Source organism: Onychostruthus taczanowskii, unplaced genomic scaffold, assembly GCF_017590055.1.
Source record: "Onychostruthus taczanowskii isolate IOZ18803 unplaced genomic scaffold, ASM1759005v1 scaffold36, whole genome shotgun sequence".
NCBI classification, from domain to species: domain Eukaryota; kingdom Metazoa; phylum Chordata; class Aves; order Passeriformes; family Passeridae; genus Onychostruthus; species Onychostruthus taczanowskii.
Window position 1 is genome coordinate 3,849,436 of NW_024501015.1, and position 19,147 is coordinate 3,868,582.

Consider the following 19,147-nt stretch of genomic DNA (forward strand, 5'->3'; position numbering starts at 1 on the left):
AGTTGTGGTCCAATGTGAATTCATCTCTTCTGAAGAGTGCACAGAGGGTATACAGCATTTGAAATGAGAATTCATCATTTTAAAAATGGAACTATTCAGGTATTTACCAGAAACATTCTCTTTTACAATCTGCGTGATACGTGCCTTTTTCACAGCTATGCACATTTTGACTCATAGTTCGAGTGGCTGACAGTTTTCTGTGACTGTCTTTTTTTTTTTTTTTTTTCTAGTTCAGTTCATTGTGAAGGTTCTTCTTGTTGCTTCCCAGCAGCATGACAGAGCATTTGCACTGCAACATTTCATTCCATTTTTTCAATTTTATTATTCTATTCATTAACAGCATGCAATTTTTCCTAGTCTGTCTCCTGCTGTGCTTCTGGGCTCAGTACCTCCTGTATGCAGAGGCACAAACAGAGGAACATTCACCTTGTCCCCCTTCAGCACCCCTCAGGTGCTAAACACACAGTTTAAGTTCATCCAAGGCTAGTTGGTGTGTATAAGCTCTGGCAGCAAGGAGACTTTTTCCTTGTTACTTCTTTAGCTGTAATGCACATTTTTACCAATTCCTGTCTTAAAATTTAGAAAGAACAATTCCGCATTGTATAAATTTTCTTTATAACCACAAGGGTAGAATTACTGATTCTGAAATTACTTTAAAATGTTTATTTTAAACTACTAGTCTGAAGAAAAACTATTTTTAACTACTACTCTGAAGAAAACAATTCCTGTAATTGTGGAAAACATAGGGAACTTTATAGTCCCAAGAAATCTGAATTTAACCATACGATTAGGTGTCTGTAATAAAATGAAAAATTGCAGGATCAAAAGAGATATATCCTGTTTCATAGCCCATCAAAGAAGTATGATATTTTAGACCTGATCTAAAATAACAAAGCAATGTAGCAATTTTTAAACACGGGACCACACTCCCCGTACTAAAAGTGATTTCAGCATTTATTATAATAAAAAAGCCTAAAACACGGGGTCTGCGGGCCAAGCAGGAGCGGTCCCGTCCAGGATGCTGCAGCGCCGGCGCTGGGCTCTTCCTTGAGCGGCGATGTCCCCGATGTTCCAGGTGGAGCAGCATGGATTCACTGGGTTAGATGACCCTTTTAATCCCTTTCTTTGTTCGTTTGGATCCTTCATTTGCATGAAGGTTTAAGGCGCTTGCTTGGCCCATTACAGCTCTGTCCAGGCTGGCTCGTTTCGCTGGAGGGATGGTGCACTTAGGTGTGATATGGTATGCCGAGCACCGTATTTCTTATAACTACCCTTTTAATCCTTTTACCATAACCAAACTAACAGTACATGCTTAACAATTATCAACGATTTTACAACAATTTCTAACCTATATTTAACAGCAATGAAGTCTGATAAAAATTCAGTCAGGTCAGTGCTTGGTTATGCATTTGCATGTCAGCGCATCTCTTTTTAATACAGGCAGCTTGTTTCTTATTGTCTAGAGATATGTTATGAAATCTTGAAATTATAACTCTGTAAAGTTTTTTTCTATGACCATGGCTGCCATGGTGCATTATATGTGACATGAAGGTAAAGGTCACCTTGTTTTCCAAGAAAAAATTTGAAACTGGCATGACCTGATCAGTGGAAAATATTTAACTAGTGCTCTCTAGGTTTATTCTCTCTTAAAAGCTGAAAAATACCAAAGCTGATAAAAACCAAATATTTTTTTTTCTCCTAGCAGCTGTTATATAGCACTCAAGCAATTAATAAAACCTCTGTGTTTAGAAGAGCCATCTCTTAATTCACTAAGCATTACCAAATACATAATTTTAGCTTTATTTCCCCCCTTCACATTGTCAAAGATCTGTATGCCCTGGTAGTTATTGCCATGTTTATTGATAAAAAAATCTCTAAATAAGAGCTAAACATGATATAAACAACACATAGGGGAAGAAATTACAGTAATTGGCACAACAGATGGACAGACAGCATTTTGATCTTCTAGTTACCTGCTGCCAAAGTCAATCCAAACAACATTACTCTAAACCACTATGAGGCATAAGGGAGTGAGAAAATAAGTTCATCTGTTAGCTGACCTAATGGAATCTCCTTTCCTGGTGATTTGTATTTCACATCTGCGTGATCATGCACCTTCACCCTCCTCCACATCTCCTCTCATCTCCCCCCTATTCTCTCTCCTCTTCCTTTGCAGTCCCCGGGGACACAGGATGACACATGGCTTGGCTGATTGTGATCTAACCAGACTCTGGACTCATGCTGAGTGGGGGCACTAATTTAGGTGTCCCTTTTTATTAGGTTCTTCTATCCAGCTGCTGATTATCAGAAAATTTGCCAGAATTTACTACGTCCGAGATCTCTGTCCATCTGCCAGTTTGGTCTGAAACGGGCCAATGGTTTCCGTCATTATCAGGAGTAAGTGGAGATACAGGGTGGCCACAGAAGACTTGTTTCCTTAGGATAGTCACTTAAAAATCACCTGAAAACAAAGTAACTTAATTGAAACATTTTGTTTGTTTCAATCAAATAAATACATTCCTGTGGGAATGGGTGCAACAGACTGGGACAGTCTGTGAGACGGACACTTCCTCTCTAAAATTTTGACAAAACCAAGCAAAATAACCTGTTTTGGAAGTAGACATGGCAATTCCTAGTCTTGGACTTCTCTATTGAAACCTTGGAGCTTGAAACACACCCCTCTCCCTGCTCCCCCCAAAACCCAGTACACTTCTTGCATTTAGTCCACAAGGACAGCTCATCAGAGAATTATGCAGTCAATAACATTCATTGTAGTCCTTATGATTCAGCTGTCTGTATTTCCACTGGAAAATTAGTTCTATCCATCAATCCTACCCTCTGTAAATTTTCCTGCTTTCCCTGTAATATTTTCATTTTCCTTTACACCTGTTGTCTTCATTAACATATGCAGAACAGTCTTCCATCCATAATGGAGCAGACTGGGTCATGGCATTTACTAATCTTACAGAAAAACCTCGGTACTGCAATTTTCCTTCGTAGAATCAAGAAACATCTGGGGAAATCACTGTGCTGCTGCAGTTTGGGCGCTGGACGGAAGAGGGTGCCCTTCAGATAGCCTGAGACAAAAAAGACCTTGGCTGGCTGTGAGAGCTGAAAACAGCCGGAGGGCGGCAAATTCCCAACGCGTGAGAAGCTTCCAGGGCAGCGAGGCTGTGGAAGCCCAGGCAGCCTGCACTGTACGGCCTGGAGCAGCCCTCGCTCGCACCCTCCTAAAGCTGTTTGGGCACTTTTTCTGTGAACAAGTGATGCTGGTTTTTCTTCTGCTGCATTCAGAAAGTGGCTGTGAGTTTATAGACTTAATGTTGGAGATGTGTGCCGGAGTCTGCGTTCTGTTCAAGTCAATCTATTTGGAGGTTGTCGCTTTATGGAGACTTAATCTTATAAACCTCCAGAGGAAACAAATCCTGGGGTTGGCTGCTTGTATGCAAATGTGATTTTTGACTCATACTGCTGGCATCCCTGACCTGCAAACTCCTACAGGGAGTAAGTTTGCTGGCTACACTGAACAAGCAGAAAAGCTTCCACAATGTAAAACACTCCCATAACAGTGATTCAGGTTTAATCAATTACGTGAGGTAGTTCAGAGAGCAGTTACAGCTGTGCAAAGCATTATTCAGAGTTAGAATTTGACTTCATGTGATAACCAGGCAATAAACTCTTAGTCAGCTGTCAATTTCTGTAGGAATGAGGCATTGTCAGCACTTAAATATTGGTTATGAACTTTTCTATCAAATAAATAATATCTTCTTAGTGGGTATTTTCACCATTTCTTACAAGGAATAAAGAAAATGTCCTTGGTTAGCTCTAGAGAGGCTAAATAAAGTTGTGATGATTCCAAGACAACCATGTCTACACAGGTTTAATGCAAGTGTTTAAGGTGCACAGTTGTTTTAAAATCTTGATTTGCACTGTTTTTCAAATTAACAGAGCCCTCGCAGCTCTGAAATTATGCTCATTGGATCATTTTGGTGTTTATATGCCATATATTTGAATGCTTTAAAATTAAGTAATGATTAGTGTTTTTAGTAAGCGGTCTGAAATCCAATGTTAGCTGACGAGTCATGAAACAAGGAGAACATTTACAGGACATTGCAATATATCAGCTTAGTAGAATTGAAATTTCACTTTTTCAAGTGGCAGTTCAGATAAAATTGGCTTTTCAGGGGAGCATACTTTCTCCACTAGAACTGGACCAGGTTCAGCACAGACTGCTATAATTATGCAAGCCCCACCACTAAGCCCATTATAAGTATTTCAATCTTCCTTAATTCTTCTATCACAATATGAAAATTTCATTCCAAACTATGTTCCATCTGTAAAGCTGTTGAAAGCATGAAATCTAAAATGTCCTGAACAAACGTAGTGCAGCTTCATTTTGCATTGGTGAAAATCATGGTTATAAGTGACCAGAGTTTAAATTATGTGGTACTTTACCTTTCCTGAATGAGGTAGAAATAGCTGGAGATAGTGTTTTGTAGTCACATTTACTCAAATACTTGAGGTCAGCCATTATGGATTCTTCAAGAACAGTTATAGAAGCCAAAGAAAAAGTGTTTCATCCATGGAGAGGAAATACTGACTTGCACAGGAATAATGGGAAGAGTGACACCCCATAAATTCAGATTCCATTGGATCATGTTCCTTTTCTTGTTATTGTACAGTTAACATTGAAAAGACTTAGAGAAGTGTGAAGTAGTATTATTTTCTTTATATGTGTCATGGAAGACAAATCGGGAGATTAAAAATGTGATGTTTCACTTCTTGTTTTGCTAATTTTTATCTTCCCTGAATACTTTAAACATACAGAAGTACTGTTTTCTACTATGGAAGCATTTGAACAAGTTGGGTAAGTCTTTGCTGCTGTTTCAGAAGAGTAATATAAAGGTGCTTGTTTAGTCTGTGCTTTTGACCAGAAATTACATGGCATCCTGACAGCAAAACAGACTAACAATCATAACAAATTTAATTTATCTTTGCTATGCTTTGAGCTGGACTGAAGTTTCTCTGCAAGACAAAAAAATCCTCATAAATGTATCATTCTGGAGGAATTAGAGACAAAATCAATACACTTTGCTCATGATGCACACCAGTGAGTTGTCATAACACTGATTATAAATTCTCCATCAGTAGCGACAGCTGGATGTTCAAGCTGCTCCAATAGTTTTTCTTGCTTGACAAAACAAGCATGAGTTGGTACCAGCTGATGCCAGCTAGATTCTTACTTGAGAAGCTGACTTTGTTGCTCATTTACCATTGACAAAAGTTACGGTGTTCTGGAAATGGATTCCTTCAGTAAATGTCCAGAGTTAAATGGCCTCTATCACAGGTCCATCTGCTTTGGTCATGACTTTCCATTTACTCATTTCAGCAGAGATAGGAGCTCAGAAAACTACACATGATCAGAGATTTGGAGGCATGGTGGAGGTGGGGAAGTAATGCGTGTTGGAAGCTCAGGCTTTTACTATAAGTGAGCTCTTGTAGACACAAAAGGGCAGCTCTGCTGCTTCCTGAGTGAAGGATGGACTGGGTGGAGAGGAGTAATTGTAGTATATGAGGATCCTTAATAGACCAGGATTCACTGATTCCACTGCTTGTTGAATGACAAAGTACCAAATTACACAGAAGCAGTCGTAATGGCGAGACAGGTCTGAGGCCAAGCCGCAAATTCAAATCAGAAAGCAATCACAGGATTAGCAAAGAAAATAGCCAGGCACAGCCATATTCATAATGCAACACAGGCAAGAACCGATAGCAGGGGCTTGAGCTCAAATGCAGCCTCTGAGCCAAGGGCAAAGACCCCAGATAACATATCTTACAGGTCTTTCTCACACTACACTTTTGGAAGCAGTCTGATTCCAAGTTACACAACTCCCGCTGTATCGAAGCTGACATCGAAGAGTGGTAGCCAAACTCCTGGGTAGGGGATGAATGAGAAAGAGATTGTAGTGCGGATGTGCACTTGGGGCCTGACATTACACAGTGGAGTAGCTTTAAAGACACAGGTTTTTTGGTTTGGGATTTTTTTTTTTTTTTTTTTTTTTTTTTAGCATTGCACTCACACTCCTAAATCTGATGTTTCTGGAGAAAAGATTTACAAAAGGATGAATTCTCTTATTCAAGCAACGAGTGATCCGTCTGTGATTCCTCACCTGCAGATAAAGCTGGCTCATATCCTAGTAAGACTTTCAGGATGTTCAGCAATCACCGCCATACCTAGCTTAGAGTCTGTAGCTCCCGAACTGATGGCCCGCTGTTTGCAAGACAAAGACCACCTGGTTATCAGGCAATCTAGCTAAAGCCACACCAGAAAAAACCAGAATGGGCTGCTTTCACTAAAAGCAAGCTATTGTGGAGAGTTTTTTGGAGTAAATGTGGCACCTAGTGTAGGGGCTTGGACACAAGTAGGGGTGTATGAGTACCCTTGAGCAGACAAGCTGCAAGTTCATCGTTGGAGAGAAGGGTCATTACTTAGAAAATTGAGTTGTAATACATGTAGGTTTCAAGCATTTTAATTTGAAAGAGAACTAGTTTACTACTCGAGTATTTTCCTCCTGAGCTTTATGCTTTATGCATTGCTGTAGGAAGGAATATCTTGGCAACAGGGGACGCTTGTTGCATTCCATCCTTGATAAGAGGCTATTACGGCTCGAGTAGGGAATAGAAGACCCACAAGGAGGTGTAGTCGGAACAATTCTTTGAATTGTTCTGGAAAAGCATTAGATATTTGAAAGATATTACAAAATTTTTGTCTTTCCTGACCTCTACTAATCCCACCTAATTGAAAATTTGTTTGAAGGTTGGAAAAAAGCATAATTTTTACAAAAAACCCCCATTATCTGCAACTTCACATCAGCTCAGCAACCATAAACTGTAACACACATTTTTATTTATTATTCTCAATATATTCAAGCTGCTGGAAGAAATTAAGAAAGTGCTGGATAGTTGTATTAAAGTCAATAGGAATCTTCAGTTTCATTGTCATTGTGATTTCAACTGTCAGTAAAATGGAGCAGTTATATTGAATGTGAAGTGAGGTTTATGAGAATGCATGTCTGTGCCTTGTGTTATACTCCCCGGTTTCTCTCACTGTATTAGGTTACTCCACCCTCTCACCTCTTGTGTATCAGCAATAATATGATTAGCATATCAGCATAGGGAATTTTCAGAGAAAAACAGCATGTCCTTATTTTGAATAGTGATAGATTAAAAGTTTTCTCAGACTGTGGAGGCATTCTTAGCTTATTTAGTGTCATACATAGCTGATAATATTTCATAGAAGACAGATGCAAACCTCTACAGTTAGGTATTTGGTTTCCAGGACTGCTTCAATGGTGGTGTTGTCTTCATTTTGTCACAAACTGTTATCCTGCACCCATTACTCCACGTTACCCTTAGAAGGAGCTCAATAATGTCAAACCAGATACAGTTACAATGAATATATTATTTTGCATGAGTAATTAATTCTGCCTTTACCTTGTTTATCTTGCTTTGGTTTGAGTTTTTCCAGCTACATTTTCCATTAGTTTACTGTCTACTTCTGCTAGATAACAGATGGGATATGATGATACCAAGCTTGTCCCTGCACTATGGATTTGTGGGGGGCTACAGTAGAGTGTATCTGCTGTAGTTTTCTGCTTCATTCCTGGCTCTGTGTCACACGTGCACAGTGCTCACACGTTGCTTCATACCCAGCTATTCTTTTGGATCAAAGCAGTTGTTGGTTCCCTGTGGGGGAAAACTTGGGTGTGCCTGGAGGTTCCACCCCAGTTACTGTTCTAGGTGGCAGTAGAGACTGCACTAAATTTGGCTCTTTGGTCTCTCCTCAGCCCTGCATTGCTGTCCCATCGCAACCCCTACATGCCCTCATGGTGAGCAGCACATGCCCTCAGCATCATGTTACAATAACACTGTCCTCACTTTTTTTTTTTTGTCACTTGGAATGGAAAAAGACAGGGGTTAAAAAAATGTTTTAGATGACAAGGACAACAGGGGAGGCCTGAAATGGGATCTGTGTGCATGAGCACAGCCAGCTCTGTTTTTTGGAGCCTGTATGAGAGTGGCTGGGAGGCTGCCACACATTTGGAGGAGTACATGTTGCCTTTGAGACAAATTCCCTTCTGTAACAACCAAACATTTCTACTGACGTGAATGGTCTGCTTTAAATGCATTTGGAGATTGATGTGGCCACAATGTAGTCAGAGGAGGAAAGGGAGTTTTGCAGTTATGCTGTCACAGTGAGCTGGGACATGCACAGGGCAATGAGGGCTGTGCAGGTGAAGATAGATCTTGCCCTGACCTTCTCTCCAGCTGCCTTTTTATAATGCTGTTTGGATCAGCAAAAATGAAGTTTTACATCTATCTTTCACTTAGTTGTGGTTAGCAGTGAACAAAGAGTTCTTTTAAAATAGGAAATTGCATTTTCCTGTCTATAATTCCTTCTCCCTGTTGAGTGAACAGAAGTGTGACAGGGACATACCTTGAGACAAACATTTGTCCTTTGGGGCAAACACTGATCTCTGGAAGTAGGATGGGCAGTTCTCTATTTCTAATTAATGACATTCTTCATCTTGCAAGCTTTGAAAAGTAAGTCTTTGGCCAAGTGATTTTTTTCAATTATGTTTAAATTTGTGAATAATGTCACCACTATTGGAAAACTATGTCTATGCTCATAATCCGTAAGGCTGTTTAACCAGAAAAGCATGTTCCATCAGGCGGAGATGAATGCCATTATTACTTCTATAAGATAATAGAGCCCTGAGTTTTTCTAGCTCCGTGCATTAGCTTGAAATGAACTTTCTTGCTCAGTGGTTTGTATCACAATTTTCAGTCACTAAACCATAAAAAATACACACTCCAATTCCCCAATCAATTCTGAGCACTTCCTGAATTAGAAAAAGACTTCATGTTTAATTTTTCAACTATTATCTGCCTTCACTTAAACTATTGGCTTATTTTATGCTTAAGCTATTAAGACTTTAGTAAGTTTTGATGTTTTTTGATATATTTTCAGTCTTTTCTCCCATGAGTGTTTTGCCTTTCTCTGATATCCACAGGGGCACTCTCAGCCCTGGCGAATTGCTGCCTCTGTTAAGGCTTGATCAACATGTAGCTATATCAACATGAGAAGAAGATGAGGTGGTTGGGTTGCAATTTCTTTTCCAGTGGAGCTATGTTATCAGTTCCCACATGCACCCTTTATAGACAGATTGACTGCTACAGCTTATCCTGCTGCTCTGTGAGGGAATAAACTCTTAGAAGGTGAGGACCAGAGATGGCTCAAGCTACTCATACTTTCCTGACTTCTGTAGAGTAATATTATGTAGTTTTGGTGTGTAAACACACTCCCCTAAGCCAAAAGCTTGAAACCTGATCTTGTCTCATTGTGTTTCTCCACTGCTTTCCTTCACCCCTCTTTCAGGCCACGCTTACAAAGTGCGTAGATCACAGCATGCCGCGTATCGGGTGTCTCTGACAGCTGGTGACACACTTGCAATGCATGCATAGCACCAATATTTTCAAATGCAAGAGAGAGCCCAAAGACTTCAAAGGTTTCATAAGGTTTGCTCATAAATTCTGTTTTACTCCAGGTGGTGTTTCCATGTGTATAAAAGTCTGAAAAAAGTAATTCTTGTTTTCAAAGTGAATAGATGATCAACCCTGAAAAGCAGACACTGCATTGACCACATACCAGTGCTTTTTTAAGTACTCAAGAGCATTCTGGGGGCTACTGCCTTTTTTTATTTTTTTTTTTTCCAACACATATAGTATAGTTTCTCTTTTAATTTTATATAAAATTTGTTGTGCTATTTATGAAGAGTTTTTTTTTTTTTAAGTCGGAAAATCTCTGTGAGAAGAATTAACTGCAATGAAAGCAAGTAAACCTGACATGATAAATGCTGAAAACTACACTTCCCATTCCTCTTTTTATTGAAAACAATGCCTGTTCTTTCTTGTATTTCACCATTGTATAGTAATGTGTTTCTTCATATTGCAAGTTATTTTTCAGTATTTTCAACTATTGTTTTATGTATCTTTTAAAAATAACATGTATCTTTTAAAAAATATCATTTATATGATGATTTCTCTGATGGCAGTAAATGGAAATCCCAGCTGAGTTTCTGCCTTCGATGTGCTAATTACTAGTAAAGTAAAGTAAAGTAAAATCAGATGGTTTGATCTTGCAGTGTACTATCTACTTTAACTATTTCATATGCTCCCTCTAAAAATGTTTACAAGCTACTGAACAAATTCTACCTTGATTTGGGGGAGTTGTTGCAACATACAAATAACATATTCTTTTCCCTAAGTATTCAATATTTAATGTTTCCTATAATTTCAAAAGTCTCTTGCTTTAACTGCAGCTATCTGAAGTTCAAACGGTTGAAAAATAAAATTTAGACTGAGACAGATAATTTTGGATAATAATTAGGTGTTTAGTTTTGTTACTCAATCAGGGCATGACAGGCACATGCATTTATTGATGTAATACTGCTGACTAGAAGAATCAATGCATACAGAAAGACCACTGGAAGCAGCAGTTGCACTGTCAACAGATTAAAATCAAGAAACAATTTTTATTATGTTTCTATTAATTGACTAAATAATAATTTTGCTTAGAAGGATTTTAATTACACTTAGTGTCCTTATTATGCACTTACACAGACTAAATGTTCATGATCTGGCAGTAAAATATGGTTAGAGACAAAAGAAAATGGGAGAATAGCAGAAAAGACATTAAAAAAGAGTAGTAAGTAACCTAGAGTAAAGACATGATGCTTGTGTAATTCTCACAGTAAAATTTTGAATGTGATGTATGACTAACTAGATTTTCACTACAGAATTTCTGTGAGGTTTGTTGAGGTTTTTTGTACAAAACAATATCAGCCAATATATATACACAGAGGTTATCTTGATTTTAGTCAAGTAGCTGCACCCAAAAGACCAAGCTAAAGCTGCTTGTCCAAAATGAGCTCTATTGCTTTATGGAACATCATCTGCTCTGAGCAAGGAAGTATTTGACTACACCTAGGTTACACAGTCAATTACCAGGCTGCCAAGCCTTGCATCCTGGTGCTTGTCTTTTACTGAAAGCTATAGTGTTTCTGTAGATCATGCTCCTTGAAAAAGTTGTTTTAATAATTTGTTTCAGGAAAAAAAAAGGCAAAAATCAACTAAAAAAATCACACACTGAGTGAAATATATTTCTATTTGTTCCATGGTTTTAATTGATCTCTGGGACAGAAGAAAAACACATATTAAGAAATCATACTAATGAATGAATATAAATCAGTATGAGTGAGAGCAATTCTTGTGACTGATCTAAGGCAGAAGACCCATTTTGCAACTGGGGATGGGGGACAGAGATCCTCTTAAAAAGCCCAAATTGTGACTGGGACACCACAGGGAGAGACATTTCCATCAGACAAGAAAATGAATCTTGTAGGCAGTTCCAAACCATGCACAGTCCGGATGATACAGCAGAGAATAACCCTTCCCAGAACTCTTGGAGAGCAGGGCAGCATAACCCAAGCAGGCTGTCATTCTCCAAGCAAATAGAAAGTGCTTTGTTAATTTTAAGTAGGAGTCGAGTGCACCAGTCGGTGCTGCAGCTGCAACAGCTGCCTTATCTTGGAAAGAAAAGTCAGGATCGGCAGAGGATAAATGGGGAAACTTGAGCCTTATTTTTGAAGGTGAGACTAGGCAAAGGTGAAGAGGGCATGTGTTTGCCTTATCTCTCAGCTGCCGTGGAAGGAGCTGTCTTGCTGCAGAAGTGTGAGATCTGGAGTGCAGCACTTGCGAATAGTAGTCAATACTGAAAAGCGAAAGCCTGTAGGCACAGCAGCGTCGCAGGCTTTGGCAGACATCTGTAGGCAGAAAAGGCCTTTGGTTCTTCTGCATGAGTTGTTAACATTGGGCAGAGCTGGTCATAAGCTGCTTGTGTCGAAAAGGTATTGCCAAAAACCTCCCTAAGGACACAGGGGGTATTTTCATCCACAAGTAAACATTTACAAGCAGACTGCACCTCCAGAATTAATTTCAGTGGTGGCAAACATGCTGTCTTCAGCACTGCATAGCAGATCAAGGTAATAAACTGCTTTCTACATATATTAACCTGCAATGAAAAAACAACCAAGTAAACCTGCCTGGACATAGATGAAATGTGGAGTTTGATTAAATTATTTGAGAAGTCCTAAAGATATTATCATAGAATGAACTGAAGACTGCTACCCAGCTCCAACTTGACAATGAAAGAGTCAAGTTGCAATTTTATCTCCATTTTGAAAGTAAAAGGACAGAGATTCATAAGGTGGTACATTAAAATACAGAACGACAGTAAATACATTAAGCAGAGACAAGAAAATGAGTCCAAGCTGGTAGCAGGGAAATTGCTGGGCTCCTAAAGCAAAACAGGTATGGATTTGTTAAGACAGGCTGCAAAAATAATCCAACTCCATTTGTTGCATACCAGCAGCAGACTGCTGCTGTTCAGCAATCTGTCTAGAAAATAAAAGGAAGATTTTCAGTCCACCCACCAGCTGGTTTTTAAAAGGAAGACGGCAAGGGAATCTCTTGTGAAGCTTGATACAGATACTCCTCCATAAGGATTAATAGTTCCACTTTGCTGCACCACTTGAAAGCAAAAACAGGAATGGAGTGACTTACTGTGTCACCTGAGTTGCAAACTGATTGTCAGCAGCTCAAGGGTACCTCAAATTAACCTCTGCTTACTTCAGATTAGAAAACTGTGGGTAAGTGAGATTTGATCAGACCCTATTCTTCTTATGCATCTGGATTCTTCTGTTCTTTGCATCCTGTCAGCACTGTCTAGATTATATTAGGGCCAGGAGCTTCTTTTCCATTTTCTCTTCTCCATTTCAACCTGTCAGTCATTCTTCACACCTGTTGGGGAAGGCTGTTCCTTGGGGATTGAAGCACCAGGAGTGGGGCCCTGGTCTCCTTGTGGAGCCAGCAGTACAGGCAGGGGGGTGGCTACAGTCAGCCTGCAGTCCCCATCACCAGCTGTATCTTTGCTGGGACACAGGGACAGCCTCAATCCACAGCATCAGGATTGTGGCCCACATAAATGGTCCATGGCCAGGCACAGATCAAGGCAATAAACACTTTTTTGGCTACAAGGCCAGCTTTTCCCTAGTCCTCTCCTTGCCAGCTTATGTGGGCAGGTGGGTCTTTGAGTTTCCAGCACTACATGAATAACAATGCTTTCTGCTGAAATTATAATGTGTATTTAGAGCTTAAATTGCTGATAGCTCTTTGAGGAAATTCTGGCTACAAATTAAGCACATTCTGGTTTGCCATAGGCTATACTTTATTGGACATGAATTTAAGTAGTTTGCAGAGGAGTACCGTTGAGCTGTACAAATATTGGATACCCTGACTGTCAATCTTACAGATTACTGGGATTGTCAAAATAAAAAGCAAATTATTAACGATTTGTAAACTTAAACTCTGAATCATATTTAGGGTTGCCAAGTTAAAGAATAGCACATGTGAAACCAGCATTATGATCATATTATTTGAAACTGATGTCAGAAATGCAGGTGAATAACAGAAAGATGAAGCAAACCACTAAAATGATTACATGGGTAGATGCAGCAAACCACTAGATTTGGCTTTTGGAGCATCCCATTTCCTTGTGAAAATGATACTGTCCATAACTACTGTAGAAAATTATGTTTGAAAAAGCTGTACTACCACAAGAATTACTCAATTAGTCATGATTATTTTTTCTTTTTACATCAGAAGGACACAGATTGTGGAGGAATAGTGCTTTATTTGAATATCAGGAAGGAGGGAGATAAGGGCTTTGATTCATGTATTTAGAATGAGAAAGTCTCAGACATCGAGCACAGAATTGAGCAGCCTTAACAGCGAGATAACTACTCTTGAATGCAGCAGCAGTGGAATTATTGCCACCTGACAAAGCTGGTGTTGATGCTTCAAGGCAGCATCTGTAGGCTCAGGCAGCATTTCAAAGCAACTCAAACACCATCAGCTAATATATCCACCAAGATGTGAAATTCTGAATTATGTTAATGTTGTCCGCTAGCATGACTGTGTTTGGGAAAGGAACTTATAAGTAATTGCCTCCCAAAAGGGTTTTCCTATAAACCCCTGGGGTTTGCTATAAACCCCTTTTCTGTAAACCCCTTGGGAGCACATTTTCTTCTGAATTTCACATGGAGGACTGGAACTTAAACTATGAAAGAACAGATTTCTTTCATTCACTCTTTCTTTAAAGCATCATAACAGATCCTGTATGAAGAAAGGTCTAGGCAAAATGGGATTTAGAATCTTATACACCCTGTGTAATTTAAATGCTTTTGAAAACCCTGCTTATTTTAAAATTTATTTATTAATGGGTATCAGAAAACTTCATAAAATTAACAGACCTTAAAATAACAGCTTTGGGGAATATCTCAGTAACTTGTGCTTTTTGCACAGCAGGAGGTATCTGTTGAGTCAGAGAGAACAACTTTGCTGAGGTGACAGCCTGCACAGCAGTGGAAGGTCACATTCTTGCATCCATTCTCTTCCACTATAAAGATACATGAATCTTCGTAGAAGATTGACACCTGTCTGCAGGCTGAGATAGGTACCAATTTCCAACTTCTTTCAGTGGTTTTTAAAACATGCTTTCCTCCAGATAACTAGATACTACACTTATTATGCCATGAAAGAATTTTTACCAGTACAGTTTATTAATGCAGTTGGAAATACTGGATTACTTGGAATTTCAGTGGTGTGCATGATGAGAGATTAGAGGTACAGGTGGTAGATGATGCAGTTCTTTATTCTGTTAAAGATGATTTCCATGCAATGTATTTTGCACTATAAAAATACTAATGGGTGCAGGTAAAACATGATTAGCAATTACAAATAACATTTTCAAAATCAAATAAAACCCTCATCTATTAATTCAATAAGCAGTGACTTGAATTATCTGATTTTGAGGATTAAATCTGTAAACCAGCTTACTGTTCTGATCTGTAGAGAAAAAGGAAACTCAAATGCTGTATTAAGATATGTTCCTCTCAGAGCAATAAACTTGAGTGCATCAGAAAATCAAGTTTGACCTGAGGTTTTTAAAGCTTTTGATCTGTTAGGTTCTGATAGCAAAAAAATCCTATTTAATTTAGGAAGCAAATTCTACATGTTCCAATAATTCTTTAATTGAAATACAAGTGAGTACAAAATGTGAATATATTTCAGTAGCAGGAAAATTAACCAAAAACCTTCTTGGCATATGAATAGGAACAACCTTTTTCAGTAAAGATATTTCCTTTAAATTATGGGATAACATTTGCAATTATTATAAGAGTTTGGCCAGATGTTTGTTTTGAAAAGGGCTATTTGTTCTTAAACTGAGATGTGAGACCAGCTCTGTTAGAAAATATCCTCTGAGTGAATGAGGTGAGTTATTTCAGCAGACAGAGAGCAGATGCACTGCAGATGAAATCATTGCCCTGCAGAAAAACTAAGGAATGTTATGTGATATGTAACACATTGTCCTGGGAGTTCTACAGTATGAGGGGGCTCTTGCATTACTTGTAACTTCTCAGGATTTGTCCACTTTGGATGTAGACACTGGTGAATAGTTTCCTACTAAAAAGACTTAGATGCAAAAAAATTGAGGTGACTGAATATCTGACTTTAGAGAAGCATTTATATTACTGAAAGCAAGCATGTAAATATGCATTTATGTATTCCAAAGTACATTTGCATATTGTTTTGGTTATGTTTAAAGGAAAAATAAAATGCAAATATAATGCAAATTCTGTATTTCTTTCAAATACCTAGGGAGTCCTTAGCAGTGGAGTATTGTACTCTAGCTGTGACCTCTGCTCAGTAAAATCTGTTTCCTGTTGTCTTTCTGCCACTGTGATGGCTCTTCTACATGATGCCAAGGCTTTGTGTTCAGTCAAGATATCAGAGTCTTGAAAACTGTCTTGATATTTTCTGTTCAAAAAATAACTGTAGGTAAGTCAATAATAGGTTGATTAGCCTTCTCTGGAGATGTACCTTTTTAGTGTCTATTGATTTCTTCTTCTAGCTGCAGCACAAAAAAATAAAATGGCAGAAACAATATGCCTAATTTGTTGATTCTCACTTAAGCAGCCTACAAAACTGGGAATTAATATTCCTCTGGTTCAAGAGGGATGATTAAATTTTAGAATCAACCCTTTTACCTGTCCTGAAGCCTTTCACTTTCATTTTGCTGTGTATTCATTTTATCTCTGGGCAATATGGGGGGGGGGCAGGGGGGTGGGAATATCAATATCAATCCACTTAAAAACTTTTTTTCATATAGTCCCATTATTTCAGCTTTATATTGCTGGTCAGGTCTGCACTTTGTTGGTTGTTGTGTAGAGACTCTCTATATTTCTCCCATTATATTGTCATCACATTAAAAGTGAAGAAAACCAAACCCCAAAAGGGAAACTCAGACAAAAAGAGGTGCCTTGCATTTCTTTGAGGTCTTTACTTAGTCCACCAAGTAACTTCTTTCCCTGTAGCTGAAAGGTATTTTTGTGGCTTGTGTGGTTCTCTGTATGACCCTAAGAAATAGCAACCTATTCCAGAGAAGAGCTTTTCCTGCAATCAGCCACTCACTCACACTGACAACCCCAGTTCCTGGCTGTAGGGGACACCTATAAGAAATTGTGTTTTTCCTGTCCTCTCCTGGGAAGGTCCTTGTGGACAAGAGATGTTTACTGAGCACTGGCTGCCAGGGAAGAGGGGATGTGAGTCCCTTGCTTGGCTTACCCTCTCGTGTGTCCTTCCAGCATCTTTAAGGTCTCTCCAGCAGCAGGCAGACCTGTGGGAAGGCTTGCTAGGGAACACCACGTAGGAAGTGTAGGGAGGAAAATGGGGAGGACTCTAACCCTGCTGAGCTGTGTCTTTAGTGGCCCACCATCATAATTTCTGTTGTGTGTTTTTGTACTAATATATTTGTTTTCCCCTTTTTGTCCCAGCCTGAAGCACTGTCAACATGCTGCTTTTCCACCAAATTAATTGTTTTTCAATGGTTTTGCTTATATGGAGTCCCTTCTGGGCTCATCCAGGTTCACTTCAGAACAAGGGCATTGGTATGCTATAAATGCTGCCAAACGCTTCCTGACAGGTGGCAACATCTTATTTCTCAACCCTGTGTTATTTTTAAACTTCACTTTTTCTCTGTTTATGATGAAAAATACATTTGTGGCTTTTCCTAAACTGGTTTAGGACTTCTGGCTGAAGTCAACCCTCTCCAGATTTATTCCAGCATAAGCAACATCAAAGTCAGACCTCACTGCTCATTTTCTGTGTGATTGTTATGCTTCTGTTCATTATTTTCTCTTCCTCACTTAAAAAAAAAAAATTATTGTCTATAACCAACAGTAGATTCAAGTTCTTTGAAGCAAAAAGCATTTCCTTAGATAAATTTGTACAATCTCTAGCATAAATTTAGGCTGTCTTATGGTCTCTGTTAATGCCTATAGTACTATGTAATATGATGTAAAAACAATAAAAATACAATAAAAAAATAGGATACAACTGGTAGTGAATGCAATTGACTGCCCTAGAGGGGGAAAGTTTTCATTAAATTTCTGAACCAGGTTTTGGGAGTCTTGTTTTGATCTTCCTTCTCTCACCTAGGTAAGGATATATCTTTAAAACATGGTCAGCAGATCTTGTACATAGGCAGCCAGGGAAGCTCCTGTTTTACCTGTCACACCTACCTCATCTCATTCCTTCTGGCACTGTTTTAGTGTCATCTGCCCTCTATTTCTGCTCAGTATATATGTGTGTGTGTGTATATATATATATATATATGCCCAGAAAATATTCCTAACTATTGTTTACCCTCTTCTCTTGGAGCATTTAATGTAAAAGATTGCTCAAATTATCTAATAAAAAATAAACAGTAGGAAAGTAGAGAAATATAAATCATAGACTTAATTACCTTGCTTATTTATACTGACTGAAATGAGTTGAGGGAAATTCTGCAGTAGGTCAGGTTGGGATTTGATAGCAGGGGTTGTAACTTCTCTTACACTGCTCATAGGTTTACTTGGAGCTGCGGGTTTTGATTTGTCCCATGAAGAGTTTCAAAACTTTTCAAAAATTATTATTCTCTTCTGCCTTCCTCAGCCTGAGTTTAGCTTAGTTCTTTTGCAGCATTATTCCTCCTTACAGTTTTGTTGTGGTTGTTTGGGTAATTTTGTTCTTTTTTAAAGCAAACAGAAAGCTGGGTATAGACTTTTTTATAAAGTAAATGAAACTGATGTGTTTTTTTTTTTCCTCCCAGACAGTTTCTACCTATAGTAAATCAGATTTTTCATCAAAACCAGAATATTAACCTGCTTATGTTTTTCAAAGACTTTTCATTTCTAGGGTTCATGTCACACCTGGCATGTCAAACAAGCCATGTCCTTCTGTTTCAAAAGGATTAAATCTTTTCTTCTTTTTTCTGTGCCTGTGGCTTTTAGTGAGCATAGCAGTTTGTGCATAGATCCACCCTGTAAACAGTGACCTTCAAGATGCATCGTCCATATGCACTTTCATCATTTACTCTCCTTCCTCTCTTCCAGGGTCTCTTTAATCTCTTGGGGTTGTGTAAGTGAGCAGGCATAATGCCATATACCTGAGCTCAGTGTGGGAGGAGGGAGGATATGTGTACATCCATCCTAAAGCTGTTGCTAACTGAGAAGTGTTTGATCTTGAATATCTATGGCAATGTGCTCAAGGATGGCACATCTGGAAGAATTCCAGCTACCTTTTTTCTCTTGAATCACACCACACAAATTTTACTCCTCAAAGTTTGCACCAGCCATATATTTTGAAATATCAAATTTCAGCTATATTTTATCTTTTTTAGCAGACGCACAGATGCAACACAATAGAATGAGAAGGATTTCAGAAATGCCAAACAACCACAAAACCATCATCTTCCCACTCATGCAGACATTTCTCAGGCATTGAGAATAATTATAGATGAAATTAGTTCAAGTATTTACCAAGAGCCATTTAACCCTGGAATGTGCTTCATCTTCAGCTGCTGAAAGAACCAGTGGTATTCTGTCCCTTGTAGTTTCAGATTACCATATCCCTAAAATTAGAACTA